The 5,335-nt window shown below is 45.3% G+C and overlaps 1 non-coding gene across 1 annotated transcript; it reads left to right on the forward strand.

The window, feature by feature from the left end:
* The first annotated feature begins 291 nt into the window (after positions 1 to 291).
* Positions 292 to 397, forward strand: LOC127543282 (U6 spliceosomal RNA). Its single transcript, XR_007949187.1, has one exon. It is a non-coding gene; the product is annotated as a U6 spliceosomal RNA (small nuclear RNA).
* The last annotated feature ends 4,938 nt before the right edge of the window (positions 398 to 5,335 follow it).

Below are 5,335 nucleotides of genomic sequence, written 5' to 3' on the forward strand. Positions count from 1 at the left end.
ATAAAAACAAATCTTATCGTACAAAAAAAAAAAGCGGGGTGAAAGGGAATTTGCTTCTCCACTCTCATAGGATCATCAGTTTTGAATTGGAGGGGACTAAGAGGCCACTTATTCCAATGCACTCATTGGAAGATGAGGAAATTGAGGCCCAGAGAAAATTGACTGGCTTAAGATAATACAGGAAGTTACAGAGACAGAATTCAGGCCCCGGGACCTTTGACCACAAAGCCAGTACTCTAGACTGGAGATTCTTCACCTGGGATCCATGAACTTGGTTTAAAATAATTGATGGTGCTTGCTTTGGCAGCACGTATACTAAAACTGGAATGATAAGAGAAGATGAAGCATGACCCCTGCTAAGGATGACACGTGGATTCGTGACGGGTTCCATGTTTTTGTCCATGTATAACCTATATCAGATTGCTTGCTATCTTGGGAGGGGGGAGGGAAAAGAGAGAGGGAGGAAAACATGGAATCAAAAGCTTACCAAAGGAAATGTTGAAAACTAAAAAATAATTCAATAGAATTGTTATTTGTAATCCTATATCTTTTATGACTTTAAAATATCAGACTGAAAAGTCCATAAACTTCACCAGATTGACAAAGGGGCCCGGGCCCAATAAGTGAGAAACCACAGCTCTCGTTGAGCCAGGGTGCCTCTCGGGCATAGCCTTCTTGTGCTGCTCGCTTACATGGAACACTGCTCCCAGATTGCTCTCCCTTCATCCCCATCCTCACCCAGAGACCCTGGTGGCCCAAGGGGATTGACACATCAGTGTACAAGCCCTCTGGTGGGCCTTTCCCCCTTTACCATGGACTCTTGCCCAGACTTGGTCCCAGGAATATTGTGGGGTGCAGAGAGCGGGGAGAAGTACCAAAGCGGAAGCTTGCTGGGTAATGGGATCCCTTACACAGGTTTGTAGGGAGGGGCTCCAAGTGCTCCCCAGGTTCAACAACACAGAAGCTGCCCTTCCTGCTGTGGAGGCCAGCCAGGTTCCTAGCTTCTTTTTTATTTAGATGTTCTTAGCTTCCAGCCCTACCCATGAGAGATGCTTCTCATTCCTTGCCTTTATACCCCTGGGTGTTTTCCATGAGGCACTGGGTCTCCAAGTGCTCAGTCTGTCTGTCATTTGTCTGTCTCTCCAAATTCCTGGAGAGCTCCTGACCCTTTATCTTGAAAGACTAAGTCCTGATTACAGGAACATTCCAACCAGAAAGTTCCTGAAGCCCTGGATTCTGGTCCACATGGAAAGCAACCAGCCCCTGATATGTGAGCTATACCTAGAAGGTCCCCAAACATTAAGGGAGGCCCTTACATACATGTGAGGTCTTCTGTCTGTATGCTTGGGGTGAGGGTTGGAGGTGAGGTGAGGAAAGGATGCAAAGATGAAATACCCGTTTATGAAACACCTGTACTAAGCACCAGGGAAGATAGAAAGATAGGACTCAATACCTGCTTTCCAGAATTTTGGACTGTGCTAGAAGGTATCAGACAGAGAGACGTAGACAGAGAGAGACACACGCAGAGAGACAGAGACAGGGAGAGACAAAGAGAGAACAAAGTGGGAGAGAAGCAGAGTCAGAGAGAAAAATAGAGCTAGAGAGAGAAGCAGAGACAGAGACAGGGAGAGACAAAGAGAAGAAAGGGAGAAACAGAGGCAGAGAGAAGCAGAGACAGAGACAGGGAGAGACAAAGAAAGAAGAAAAGTAGAAATAGAGATAGGGAGAAAAATCAGAGAGAAAGAGGAAGAGAAACAGAAAGGGAGAGACAAAGAGAGAAGAAAGGGAGAGAGAAACAGAGATAGGGAGAAAAATCAGAGAGAAAGAGAAACAGAGACAGGGAAAAAAATCAGAGAGAAAGAGAAACAGACAGGGAGAGACAAAGAGAGAAAAAAGGGAGAGAGAAATACACAGAAACAGAGTCAGAGAGAAGAAAAGGAGAGAGAAACAGAGACAGGGAGAAAAAACCCAGCAAGAAACAGAGAGAAGAAAGGGAGAGAGAAATACACAGAGACAGGGAGAAAAAAACAGAGAGAGACAGAAACAGAGACAGAGAGACAGAGAAGAAAAGGAGAGAGAAACAGGCACAGAGACAGATAAGGAGAAAAAAACAGAGAGAAAGAGACAGACGGAGAAAAAAAATAGAGAGAAAGAGAGACAGAGACAGGAGAGACAAAGACGGAGAAGAAAAAGAAAGAGAGAGGGAGGAAAGAAGACAGAGAGAGGGAGACAGATGGAGCGGCAGAGAGACAAGACAGAGGGAGGCAGAGAGAGCTGAGAGGAGAAGAAAGATAAGGAAGCCAGAGGGGAGGGCAGGGAAAGGGAGGAGAAGGAGAATTTATTAAATACTGTGTGCCAGACACAGTGCTGAGTGATGGAATACATAGATAAGTACTCTCAAAGGATAATTAAAGAAGAAAAGAGTACTTACTAATAACTGGAGATAATAGAAAAGTCTTCCTGGAAGAGATGGTACCTGAACTGGGCCTCCAAAGAAGAAAAAAGATCCAAGTTTGTTACAGGAAATGGGAACAGTTTGTGCAAATTAGACATGGGAGATGGAGGATTCAGTTGAGTGTCTGGCCTGATAGTCCAGTTTTATGAAGGACAACACAATGGTGTGTGACAAGACTGGAAAAGCTAGGTGGAAGGCACACTATGCTGGGAAGAGACTTAAATGTTAGGCTAAAGTGGGCTATGTGGCCTGAGCCCAAAGGATGTGCGGTTAAACACCTGGAGGCTAGGAAGCTAAGGGGCAGCTCACCCCATCTTCTGATAACCACTTATGGGGCTCTGCTCCAACACAACCACATCTACCCCCTGGTTTCCCAACATTCTCCCATTCCACCTCCTCCAAGCTCAGGCTTCCAGCCCCCCTCCTGAGATAGCAGTGGTTCCCTCAAGGCGGTTGGTACATAATTAACTACCTGGATACCTAGAGCATCCAGAACCAGTGGGAAAACCCATTCCTTCTTAACATAGCCATCCTCATCCCCGATCATCTTATGGCCACAACAGACACTCCCTTCCCAATCCTTAAAGGGGGATTTACATTCTGGGGCTGTGACTGATAAGAATCCCATTTCTCCTCCCCTTTTCATTTTGGTTGGGACAGAGCAAGTGGCATGGATGAGCAGCCATGATGAATTGGTTGGGATCTGTTTTGAAAATCTGCGTATGTTGTCTTCTCTTCCTAACCCCCTCTCAAACCTATCCTTTCAGACTTTCCTGTTACTGTCAAAGGCACCTCCATCCTGCCAGTCACTTTCCCACATGCCTCATCTCCAATCTGTTGATAAATCTTGTCATTACTACCTGACAATAATGATGATAATAAGAACAGTAACATTTATATTGTGCCTCATCCATGCTGGACACTGTGCTAAGGACTTTACAGATATGATCTCATCTGATCCTTCCAACAACCCAGAGAGGTTAAGTGCTATTATTATCCCTAACTGGGGAAACTGAGGCAGACAAAGGTTAAGTTACTCAAACAAGGTCATACAGCTAGCAAGTGACTGAGGCCAGTTTCTAACACCGTCTTCCCAACACTCTGTCCTCTGCCTCTTGCCTCTGTTGCCTTCTCTCTACTAACACTAACACTACCCTGGAGCAGGCCCCCATCACCTATCATCTGAACTACTGAAGTAGCCAGAGTGACCCAGGCCCTTTGTTCTCTAGAGCATTTCCCCAAATGTCACTGGAGGATTCAGTGGCCACATTTGATTCATTTTGCTCTTTAGGTTTCCAGAGCAGGCAAAGCCAACTAACTGCTAAGCCCAAGTACTTATCCAAATGGCAGATTCTCGGCCTCTTTACAAAGAGGAAGAGGGAGACTCTGGGGCTAGGGCAGAAGCAATGACGACCTCAAAAGCCAGGGGTTGACTGCCTGGGCAGTGTTCCTGCACATGGTTCAATTCAATCCCGTTGGGATTCGGTGACTTCCTACCATGTGCCAGTCACTGTTCCAAATAGGAGGGTACAAAGGCCAATAAAATAGCTAGGGATGGGGGGGACGGGATAGCACGTGCAAAGAAGTTTGGGGAGCGGTCTAACAACTTTGGGGAATGAGGAAACGGCCCCTGAGCTGAGTCTTTAAAAAAAAAAGGGGGGATTCTGAGAGAAACAGAGACTGAGACACAAAAAGTAAAGGGGAGGGGAGCTGGGAAGGGGAGGGTGTAAGAGAGAGGGAGTGCTCAAATTCCAGGAATGGGAAGCAGATTGTTTGAATGAATACTTGGAGAGGAGGAGGGGCGGGGAGGGAGGGGGTGCGCAGTTTGGGGAACAGCTGGTAGACCAGTTTGGCTGGAATGTGAAATTAATGAAGGGGAGTGACATTTATGGCTCAGTTCAAGTTGGCAAAATTCTTTACAAGCATCATCCCATTGGCCCTCACAACAGTCATGAGAAGTAGCTACCACAGGCATTATTATCCCCATTTTACAAGTGGGGAAATGGAGGCACAGACAAGTTAAGTGACTTGCCTACAGTCATACAGCAAGTAATCACCAGAGGATGATTTTTTAATCCATTTCAATAGCCCTCACATGATTTCAAATCAAATGTTCTTTTTAACTAGTCTATGCTGTCTCTCACAATAGTTGCTTAAAAGAGCACTGCATTTGACTTTAGAGGGATGGGATCTGGCTCTGCCTGGGTGACATTGGTCAAGCCACAAACTCTCTTGCCTTAGTTTCCCCATCTGTAAAATGAGAGGGGTTGGATGACCCTTCAGGTCCTTTTCAACTCACAATATATACTTTGATTCTGTGATTTTTTTCACTCACAGACCTTTGGCCAGAGGTCAAAAAAAGCCTTTGGACAGGGAGCAATTCTCAGCAGCCTGTCAGAGCTGCATGGAGCCAGCTCCATCATCCCATGCCATGCCCTCCTCCTGTTAAGCGTACCCATTGCTTTTTATAACTCCCAACCATCTAGGCAGAGTAGCGATGGCTGCTTCTGCCTGCAGATAATGAACTTGAGACATTCTCCCATAAATCTAGTTTCTGCTGAAGACCCAACACAAAGGTCAGAGAACAAGGAAGGCAGGGAGGGATGTATTCTAAAGGCCCCAATTTGATGTCTTATAAATATGTGTGCTGAAAGGATCCAGCTTGCAAATTCAGCCCTGGATAAAGTATTAGTTTCATTAAAAGTTATGTGTTTTCTTGGAACATGAGCATTTGGCAAATACATACTGGCAGTAGGTGCTCAAAAATGTTTACTTGATAAAAATTATCATGGTCACAGCATGAAAGAATGATTAACAAATTACCAAAATCCAGGAAAATGTCCAGAAGACTTGAAAGCAACCATTTGTGTTATTATTAAG

This window comes from Antechinus flavipes, chromosome X (genome assembly GCF_016432865.1).
Source record: "Antechinus flavipes isolate AdamAnt ecotype Samford, QLD, Australia chromosome X, AdamAnt_v2, whole genome shotgun sequence".
Lineage (NCBI taxonomy): Eukaryota > Metazoa > Chordata > Mammalia > Dasyuromorphia > Dasyuridae > Antechinus > Antechinus flavipes.